This window comes from Rhagoletis pomonella, unplaced genomic scaffold (genome assembly GCF_013731165.1).
Source record: "Rhagoletis pomonella isolate Grant_MI unplaced genomic scaffold, Rhpom_1.0 Rhpom_scaffold_00007, whole genome shotgun sequence".
NCBI classification, from domain to species: Eukaryota; Metazoa; Arthropoda; class Insecta; order Diptera; family Tephritidae; genus Rhagoletis; species Rhagoletis pomonella.
In genome coordinates this window covers 51,469,153-51,480,877 of record NW_023458561.1, presented here as the reverse complement: position 1 = coordinate 51,480,877, position 11,725 = coordinate 51,469,153, and the positions used below count along the sequence as shown (strand labels likewise).

Sequence of the window (11,725 nt, the reverse complement as noted above, 5' to 3'; positions counted from 1 at the left end):
GAGAGCTTTCGACATACAAAGCAGTAATTCGATTAACAGGAGAGAAACCCCCTTTGAGGGTTGCTGCGTGCGGCTTTTTTTCTTACCACTGCGGTTCCCAAGGGTACATTGATTCTTCTTATACGCAACTCGATCCAGAGTATGATCAGTGGATCCAGTCCTAACGCAGCCATGGGAGAGTTTATGAATGCCAAATGAATATAGCTTAAACTGCCTTCCACGTCCAGAAGGGCTTTCAGCGGATATTTCTTGTGGCATTGCGCTAGCTCTATACTCCCAACAAGCGTAGGGTGATCTGCAGACTCAGAAGTCTCTCCATTATCTGCAGCATAAATTATGAGATACTGATGGTCCGTCGATCCTCCCTGATTTAGAAATAAAAACCACTATTATCTCCCTCGATGGCTTCGGTATAGTGTACAGGCTAGTACATAGTCGTCTGCCAGAAATTTATTGTGGCGATTATTACTTGTAGCATGGCTGGTGTGAGTCCATTCGGTGACGGAGATTTTTAGGGTTGAAAGGATCTGATATCCTCAGTGACGTTTTTTTTTACTAGACTGAATTGCCTATAAATTTTATGGGTTGCTGTTACAAGACATACTGTATTCCCTGCATTGCCGTACGAAGTGGACGTCCATTAAGTTTTCTGGAATTTCTAGACGGTCTTCGATGTGCCATCAATTTTTCAGAAAACCGGGAAGAGCCGGATTCTTCAAATGCATATTCTCATTTGCTTGGCCTCAGTGGTAGTTTCGAGGTCACTTTTATCTGTTTCTTAAACGTGTTGAAACTGCCACGGCATTCGTTCCAGTCCCCCGCTTTGGTAAAATTCGTACTACTGTCCTACTGTCCTAAGTTTCCCTAGCTTCATGGTCCAACATTTGGCGTGTCGATTTGAGGGTTTGCCCTCAAGACAGCTTACCATATTTCCCTCCTTGAGAGAATCTATTAGATAAAAGACCGCTGCCTCCAATATGGGTCAGACGCAGACCAGGGAGCTACTCCGTTGTTATATCTACTATTATCTTCAAATTCTTTCAATTAAAAGACGCCGCAATTTTAATTTGATTCCTTTATATTCGTACATTGCGAATATTTACCAAGCTGTTTAATTAAAACTGTTTCCATTTGCTGAGTTTTGTGATCGACTGACTTATGCGATAAACTGTTCTCTTCCTGCTCAATGAATAAATACACAATTATTTTCATTAAAATTTTGGCTCAACTACTTCACTCATCAACTCACTCACGAGGTTTTTTTTCCTTCAACTTTATTACAAGCCTGCACAAGCCACTTTGCTATGCTCATTTCTCAGCAACAAATGTTGCCGCCGCCAATATTGCGACACAAACCTGCAGCAACATTTGAGCGACAACAACCAGTTGCAGCCAAAATTGGTAGCAACACCATAGACGCCTGCGGTTAATACAGCAGCAGCAACACCAAAATAAACATTGCAAACAACCGGCTTGGCAGTCAAGCGGCAAAGCAGCCAAACGACCATCGAACCGCTTCGCTGCCACCAGCCACCAACCATGGAGTCAGTCAACCAACAAGCCAACTGGGTAAGTAAACATCTGCAGCAGCTCCAGCAGCTACCAACAGCGCGCATAAGTTACTTACGTTGCGACGCACGGCTTTTCATTTCTTCAGTTTGTTAACGAAACGCAAACGATGCAGACGCGTCTCTACGGTAGCTGCGGCAAATTAGTAGATAACTAAAAAACAAATAAATAGTGCCTTACATTTTGTCCATATTTGTGATTGAATGGACTGGTTGGGAATTTGCATAAAAACTTGTAACTCGATTGGAAAACTGCTTTGTTAAACAATTCATGTGCCCCGCTCGGTGACAATCAACCGGACTGCAGCAAACTAGTAAAAGTGACTTCCTCGTGTGCCTTTCAATTAACTGATTGCAACTTGCACTAAAACAATTACTTGTGAGTTAACGAAAAAAAAAATAAAATAAAAATTGCTTTCGATTCTTCGCCAAACCAAAAGTCAGTGGTGTGTGTCCAAGTGGTTGCAAACGGATTAGAAATCTGCAACTGAGCCCGTATTTCACCAACACCGCCAGCCACCCACCGCAGTTGGCGCGCGCATGCTTGTTGGCAGTCATTGACGCCTGGCAATTATTTACAATAATTTTCGCCAAACGCAGTGAGTGCATAAAACGTGAAAAGCATTCAACGATTGCAACGCGGTGAAAATCGTTTTCGTTTTCCTGGCACGGGGACGACGACGACTGACGCGTTCAGCTAGCGTTAAAAAGCATTTTATTTACAAAAAAAAAAAAACGAAATTATTTGTACAAAAAGTGCTACCACCTTGCGTTTGATGGATTAATTAATAACAGTAGCAACAAAACAGTAGCTAAAATTAAACAAACGAACCGCAAATTAAAGCAAATTTAATACGAAAATTGGAGTAGAAGAACAACGCAAAAAGTTAATGCGCGAAAAAGAAAGCAAAAGCGTTGCAGAAAAATTTTAACAAACACAGCTTGCAAAAGTAGGTGAAACTCTGAAAGAAATTGTGAAAAATTTAAATTTTTTAGAAACGAAAAACAACCGTAGATTCAGCGCGCGTGTGCATGTGTATGACTTTAACGGGTGAAAATTAAAAAGATACTAGAAGAAATTGATTGCAATACTGCAAAAGTAGTGAAAATATTTTTCCTAATTTAAAAATAAGATTGAATAAATAAATCACGCAGCAAGTAATTAAAAGAACTCAGTCATCGAACTCATAAGTTGGGTATGTATTTACTCATGTATACGAGTACACTATGTGGCTAATTATTCAACTAGATTAATTAAGTAGTAAAACTGTGTATGAACCATTTTAATCAGGAACTGTAACAGTTAGAACTTTTATTAAAAAATCGCTCAATAACAATTATTTTTTGACTTTTATTTAATTACTCCTTAAATAACCGTTATCTGACTGACTTTTATTTTATAAATCCAAAATAACAATTATTTTTGATTTTTAAATTATATGTCTTACATAACAGTTATCGAAGACTTTTATTTATAAAAGTCATAAATAAAAATCAGTCACTGACCTTTATTTTTTAAATCATACTTATAAAAGTCATTTGTATAAGTCGTCGTAAACTTTTGTTTCCCAACACCTTCTTAACTGCGAAAAATGTTAATGACTTTTATACGAATGATTTAAAAAGTAAAAGTGACTGACTGACATTTATTGATGACCTTTATAAATAAAAGTCTTCAATACCTGTTATCTAAGACATATAATATAAAAACTAAAAATAATTGTTATTTTGGATTTAGAATATAAAAATCAAAAATAATTCTTTTTTTTTTTAATTTTGTATAGAAATTGCAAATAAAAATCTATTTTAAAATTTGAGTCTCAGTGAAAAAAAAATCGATCGGTATGTATCACTTAGTTGTAGAACATTTCCTTCATAGTGAAATTTTCCATGACAGTTTTCATCAATAACTGTTATATTCGGTCCCTGATTTAAATTTTAGCAAATGGATTAACTGAAGTATTTTGAAGATGACATACATACATATGTAAGTATTAGAAAGAATTTAAGAATTTAATTTATAAATTTCATTGTGACTAAGAAACTGCATTGAAAAAATTTTTAAGGTCTTCACAGATTTAAAAAACAAGTATCCTTCATATCAAAAATCGGCATGCATTAGGGTGGACCTTAAAATATCAACATCATGCGGTAGCCCTTTATTTTGATCTTCGTACAAAATAAAAACATTCACGGAAATTATAAAACTTAAAAAGTATTGGAAAAATTTAATTTCTTTTCTAAATCGCGAAAATTTTGCAAAATTTTGACTCAGCGAGTTAATGAATTTATACGAATAATTTGCAATAATTTATCAGTTGACAAACCAAAATTTTGTCGAATTTTTGCTATCTTCTATTTATTTTCACAAAATGGAGGGACTCACAGTTTAGAAAAAAAGGAAAGCTTGATCTTTCGAAGGTTTGACATTGCCTGCCGAGGTACGACTGCTAGTAAAAAAACTTTGATCTAGGAATCGAATCCTGGTCCTACCGAGTGATAGTACTCACCTCTAACTATTCCGTTACGGCGCGCAGCGGCGCCAAATTGGAATTTACTGTTCCAGAGCCTTCAGTTTTCAATCGATTTAATTATTTTTTTTTCTTTTTCTTTAATTGAAACTTATAAAACTTAGAAGATTCTTATGTGGCTTTAAATAAATGTTACACGATAAAAATTAATTCAAAACCATTACAGGTTTCACAAAATGAAAATATGCATACATAAGTAAAAGTGTAAAAAATAAGTTATAAAAAAATGTTAACTAAAATTTACAAAATTTTGTTAAGAATTTTTAGGCAATTTTAAGGTATGCAGTTTTATAACCCTTTCAAGTTCAAATTTCAAGTGGCCATTTTTTTTGCTTCCGGTTCACGCCAACTGTCCCAAGCCCAAAACCAAAATTCGAAAAATATGATTTCCCTTGATTTTTATACGGGCTATCCGATGAGGCTATGAAAGCATGAAAAATGCTTGAAGTCGTTTTCCAAAAAGGATGTGTATGGTGACCGATTTGTAGAGTGTTTGAGCCTTTTAAAGAGATTGCTCCGTTCTTCTCTCCATCGCAAATTGACAACTGTTAGCAAAACTTTTTCAGTTTTTTTTTCTACAGACTGATATTGTCGGTGGTACTCATACTGGTTCCTAAGCCAAGAATTTTATTTATTACTTTTTTTTTTTTGAAGTTATAAATATGCAGCTGCCACCGATTGAAAAAGAAATAAAGGCGTTGTAAACATATTTTTATTTATACCCAGCTTTTAATGGTTACTTTAACTGATTAAATAATTTAAGTTTACCTCTTTTAATAGGTGGCAACTGTCTTTAATATTCCAAATTTTCAAACTACCACTCATTCGGTTGACTCGCTTATTTTAATATTTCATACAACTTATGAATACTTTTAATTAAATTCGACTTTTCAAACACGTGGCAATCCTGTTCAAAATATTTTAAACCACAGCCTCTTTCGACTGGCAGCGATATCGTGATAGATATTTTTATCTTCTTACTGCCTTTATTTAAGTTCAACTGAATTTTTTAAACAACCGACAACGTATTATTAAGAAATATGTAAAGCCTTTTCAAAACCATTTCGATCGATACCCATATTGTAATAATTTGTTTGACTTTCATTACCTATCAGGTGGCAACTCTTTTCAAAAAAGGAAAACTCGAGCAAAACAGCTTTAAAATTTTGAATTTACATATAAATACTCCCATAGTAAAAGTGAATACATATTTTGTTCAAGTTAGACCTTAGTAATCGATACAACTACAAAATAAACCACTGTTTATCGTTATTTATACGACACAAAAGAAAGTGATCACTTACGAAGATGAACCTGTTGACAAACTTGAGATTTTTTCTTTGAAACGATGCATATCTCTTTGAAAAAATTTCATTACTTCTCGTGCAATACGCAGTTTTTTGAAGCTCTAAAAAATACAACAACAACATTTAAGCAAGGCATTCATACCGAAACGTAAGATGAATTCTAGCACAAAATAAAATCTATGTGGTTATGGCAATTAATAAAAGCTTAAAACAGACGGCAGCGTTGATCCGGATTAACTCCTGACTTAATCCGGAATAACTCTGACTTAATCCGGATCAACTCTGGAATTAACCGCAGTTGCTTTTATAGTTCAACAACACCACGCACACTGGCCCATGTACTATTTTACGTGCGAGATGCTTTAGCATACCCATCTGGCGCTTCTTTTAATATGGCGAAAAATTGCCGGTGTTTTTATGTCAGTACTTTATTTAGGCAAAAGCCAGGCAACAGCAAAAGCATTCAAGCAAAATTCGGAACAACAAGTATGGAAAATTGTATTTAATTAGTAAGAAGTTTGGTTCCAGCTTTTACTTCGACCACAAATAGTTCAGCGTTTAATGCATTCTAGAATGCCTTGTTGAAGTACTAAAATATATTACCAAGACCTTTTTAAATTATTATATTTTTTTTTTGAATTTTCATTTTATTTTTTATTTTTAGTAGCTCCAGAAAGCAACTTTGAGCATTTATTTGTTAAAAATTATGCATAAACACTACTAAAATATTATTCCATTTTTTAATGGCCACTAGCTCATTATTTTCAAGCACATACATATATATATGTATATAAGTAGCTATGATTAAATATGTGTTTGGCATTTAAAAAGCGAAAGCCAAAATCACTATGACTAAAGGGGATTAAAGCATGAAAGCCACAACCTTGTAATTGTGCAGTTTCAGGCATTTGCACTAAAGAAGATAAGCATGAATGCCAAGGTTTATTGTTGAACCCACTGAATGGCCAAAGAGGTTTTAATTAGGTATTTGCATATGTATTTATGTATGTACATACAGTGTAACTAAGCGACGAAATTTTAAAATATGCGTACTTTTTAAATGCTTAGCTACCGAAAATCGCATCGAATAAACAGAGTTCAAAACGAATGGAAGAAAGCATGAAATTTCCCAAGAAAAAAAAAGTTGATACTGAAGATGTTTCTGCAAGAAACCACGACTACCAATGTGAAAATTAAAACTGAAGCGCGACATTTCACTTGCATTGCCAATAAAATTTGCAGATGAAAACAAGTGTTGTGCAGTTAAACAAATTTGAATAAAAGCGAAAACTGGGCAAGAATCAGGCACGTCTATTGGCATATTGCCATAGAAAAACAATCACCGCAACAGCAACAACAACAACAATTAAACACAATGACACTTTTACCATTTCTTTACTTTCGCAATTTTTATTTGCATTATTAGCTGCTTTCATTTTCAATTGATAATTTCATATAATTAAATATTTACCTAATAAATATGCTGTAAACAATTTCATTTCATTTTATTGAACGCACATTAAAAAGAAAATAAAAAAACACTAAAATGGGAATATACATGCATACCTAAATACATATGTACATATGTACATAAATATGTGAGTTATAAAAAATTTAATTCACGCAATCAAAGAAAATAGCATTATATGCTGAATCGCACATTTATCGATAATAAAATTAAGAAAAAAGTTGAAGAGTAGTTGACGATAAAAGCGATATAATTTCATAAGTATTTAGTTACGTATTTATTTATGTACTTGCAGCTACGTGTTTATGGCAGCGAAATGTCACTGGCACGCAGTTAATTGTATGTTTTCGTGGCTGTGTCGACTTTAATATACATGCATGTGTACATACATATATACATAATGGCTTAAATATGTATGTATAGGTAAGTAAATGTGTGCAAACATTAAAGTTAAATACTTTCTAATTACAACAAAAAATAGCGTCAATAACAATGAAATGGTCAAATGAAGTGCAGTCAATTGCGAAAAGTATGCATGCACACACATACATACATATATACATATGTAATTACATACATATATGTACGTATACACAATATGTACCGCCCAGACATTTTTTAACTAGTGAAATAACCAAAGAGAATTAAACGAAATATATATGTAAATACATTAGACTGTATCACCAACAAAAGATGCGGTTTTTCTGCTGGGATTACAAACGCTATTACAATTGAAGACGTCCGCCAAAATATTTCGGAAAAATATTAACATTTACGTGAGCTAGACCGATTTGAAAATACCTCCAAAAGTGGAGTTTTATATGAATAAAAATAGTTTCTTAAAAAACGTTTTGAAAAAAGTCCTCTCAGATGACAAAACAGATTAAGCTTAAAAAATCTGCATAAAAATATTTAAAAATCTTTTCAACAGAATCGTAACAATGAGATTTTTGATGCAGTTTTTTTAACTTTTTCAAAGTTTCATTTACGAAAAACTTGAATAACTGGGCCAAAACTATTCTTTGGGATCTCAGTAGAAGGTTATTTTCCCACTCTTTTTATTTCTGTGCAAAAAAGTCATTTGTGTCCCAATTTTTTTTTTTGTAAAATACCAAAACATCTTAATTCAACTTGGAATGACGCTCGTTCATCCTACCTTTCTCTTTAATTTTTTGAAGCAAAGAAATAAAAAGGGTGAGAAAATACCTTGCCAATGATACCTCAAAAGTCTAAATCGGAATAGTTTAAGTTCAGTTATTCAAGTTTTTCTAATACCAATCTTTGAAAAAAGTTATTATTACGATTCCGTTGAAAATCTTTCAATTTTTTTTTTTTTAATATTATTATGCGAATTTTTTAAGAAACTATTTTTATTCATAAAAAGAAGAATCGTATTTTTCATTAATATGGTCACGCGATTTCTGTAAAGCTATGGATATTGAAAGCCGAGTAATATACATATTAGGTTTTAGCGTATTTTTTCTTCGTGTAGTTGCCAGATTCATATTATTTCCAAGAATAAAACTTCCTGCACATATTTCATTGACCGAAGACTATTTACGCATGTCACGTCGTCCTCTTGCATTATTCAGTTACTTAGATTCTTTATAGAACTATTGTTAAAAACAATGGAAACTTGTTCGCCAATATTGAGTAGAACTTTTCTTTAATATTTCCTGTGACTTATAATCAAAATAAATTATTACATATGACAGTACCAGTGTGAAAAATATTAACTAAATACTTGCAATATTTTTTTTTCTGCTCCCTATTAAGGAGCTAAATATAGCCTGTTTATTGGCTTAGCCATATTGACAAATTGAAATGAAAAGCATTCAATATTTAAGCTGCATATTTTAAACTTTTCGTAATTAAGAATAAAACCTTTTCTGTAGCATTCCCCAAATACATTCCGTGACTTATTTCCTTCCTAACTGCAAGTGCAAGCTAAGAGTTCATCACACATCTGTGCGCGGCATAACGCCGCTAATATACCATTTAACGCAGTTTTTTAGTTTCATATACATACATATGTACATACATGCGTACGTGTGCGCAGCAAACCATCTATTAATAAAAACTTCAATACTTATAAGTCAACAACAAACACTCCTTCAATCGCTTGCCGTTGTCAAAATAGCAGACGTGCCGACATGTTTTCAAATGAAAGTGAAAACTAGCCAAATGCTTACGAAAGCAAAAAAAGAAAACAAAACACAGGTTATCTGAAGAGCAAACAATTTTTTTATGGCCTAAAAAAAGTGGCAAAGAAACGTACATATGAATATGTAAGTATATCGAAAGTGAGTGCGTGAGCTTGCGCATTCCTTCAACTGTAGATTCATTTTCGTTTGTTTTTGATTGGAATTTTTAATGTTTTTTTTTTTTCATTCCATAATTACTTTTACATGCCTACCTGACAACCACTTATTCACAGGTGTATTGGTTTGTTATGCTTTTGCCCATTAGTGTACTTACCTAGTTTTTCGATTGCTTTGCATTTTATATTTTCTCATACATTTGCCATGCCACACCAACATCCGGCTGTTTAGAGATTTTTCCGTCCGCTCGTTTTTTGTTTTTAAATTTTAATTGAAATAAAATTAACATTTTTTGCAGCGTCATTCCGTAGCATTTTATATAGTATTTCTTTTGTTTTTTTTGTACAGCTCAAATATATGCGTCAGTTAGTAAGCGGCGCAATGGAGCAAACAAAAGACTTAAGGCGCATACGCGGTAATGGCTTTTGATTGAATGAGAAGGTTGCTACCCAGACATTGAGTGGGTGTGCAGACGAAAAAATCAAACAGCCGGCGGAATACTAAGTAATTTATGTAATAAAAGAATAGTTAAGTGGCAAGGTGAAATAAAAAATGTGCGAAAATAAAAGAATTAGAATAGCGAGAAATAAATTATAAATGAAGTGTAGTACAGAATTGCTATTAATACTATAAATACAATTATTTGTAAAGGCAACGTGGATAGGATTTTAAATGCAATATTTTAACAGTATTTTCGTGAGTATTTTTTAAGCTAGAATTCATTTTCGGTGATTTTGGTGAAGTTTGACGTATTTCCTACCTTCTCTAAAAATAGAAACACTAAGTGACGAAAAGTCCCTCGTCACCTCGTCGTTATAAAGCAAAAGAAGCATCTACCCCCTCCCTACATGCACCGAAACGAATACTTTCAGGGTTCGAGTACTCACATTCATATGTACAGATGTAAGAACCCCTGCGAAGGAAAAAAAATAAAACAAGCTTGATGAGTGAGGTTCAAGCGTTCAAGAATGATTGATGGATTTATAAAACAAAAAAATACATCAACCCAACTTAAGACGGGCAACGATAGAAGATCAAAGGAGAGCTGCCATGTAAAGGACGGAAAGTTCAATATCGAATTTGTAAGGCAAATGAGACTTCGTCAAAAAGTGCTGTAGTTAAAATTTGTCGCCGAACGTTTCAATACAATTTGGATTAAAGTGAAAGACAATTTTTACGGACACTTTCAATGGACCTGAAAACCTGTCAGCGCCATCACGTAAAAATCCTGATCCGCGACTTCAATGTCATAGCAGAGAAAGACGATATATTTTTCCCAAAAACTCAGTTTCCACGACAAAACGTACTACAGGAAAGTGAGTCTGATCGATTTCACCGCAGCTCGAAAGTAGATAATTTAATGCACCAGATTCCAGCATGCGAAAATCCATTTAGCTTTATACATAGCTGCATCTGATCCATTTCGGTTAGAAAACTGGTATCCAGTTTTTTATATCTAAGCTTAAACCTGTCGCCCAGCATTTACTTGAATCACTATTTTGTGGCAGCTGAAATACACACGCGCCCTTGAGATCCAAAAAAAAAAAAATGCCTCTAACTGTTGGACTATAAAAACAGACTTCGAAAGGCTGTAATTTCAAAACACAACTGGAAACGTTGAGAGCAATTGCCAAAAAATCGACACCAGTGAACTATAAGGTCATAAAATAGTTCACGTTCGCTTCGTATAGCAAGGAAATATATAAATTGTTTAATCAGTTTAGGAATTTCCCAGGTTCTCATAGAATTCGACCTTTCTAAACTATGCTTTAACAATTAACCAATTTAGACTTTTTATTGCTGAGATCGATTTAGGATTGATTCACTCTTCTCCTATACATTTTTGATTCTTTAGTAACGATTGAATTTGTTACCACTAATGTGGGTTTGATACCAAAAAAGGGCGTTAGCTTTATAGTAATAAGTATTTAATAGTAATATTTCACTAGTTCTCATAGGAACCATGTTTCTTCTAGAGGTGAGAGATAGCTTACCACACGCGACATTTTTAAGTTAAGAGCCTAGTGTGGCACACTCGCGTCACCCTTCATGCGCCCCTGTATTGCCTTCGCGTCGCCACTCCCTCCTGGCCCACTCGAGTGACCGAGTATGCTTCGCATACATCTCAGGCGCCTTCACTGTATAAAAGCTACCGTAGCGTTTTAATATATTGGCGAAGATGCAAAGGTCTGAATAGATGTTACTTTTTGTTTGAACATAGCTGGAGCTCTTGAATTTCATATAAAGCAAGGCGATACACTCTTGTTGTTACTTGCGATTTTGTTGTTACTTACGGTTCTAGGGGGAACCTTATTCCATTTCGCCTTTGTAGATATCAGCAAAATATTCAATCGATGTTAGAGCCCCTAGTCGACTTAAGACTTTGTTAACAAAAATCACAGTCAAAAAGCAAAGACTGGACCGTTGCCGTTCGGGTTACATGACTTATCCTAAATGTTTCACTGAACATTTGAAATTATACTCCAAAGTTTCAATAATCACGGTTTGTACGAATACACATCCTAAAAAA

The 11,725-nt window shown here is 33.9% G+C and overlaps 1 protein-coding gene across 1 annotated transcript in view; it reads left to right on the top strand.

Annotated features, from left to right (window-relative positions):
- The first annotated feature begins 1,615 nt into the window (after positions 1-1,615).
- The window catches only part of LOC118743032 (mucin-5AC), a 53,810-nt gene continuing 43,700 nt past the window's right edge, over positions 1,616-11,725 (top strand). Inside the window, exon 1 of the mRNA XM_036475501.1 lies at positions 1,616-2,764. The gene's annotated coding sequence lies outside the window, so the exon portion shown is untranslated. The remainder of the gene's footprint in view (positions 2,765-11,725) is intronic.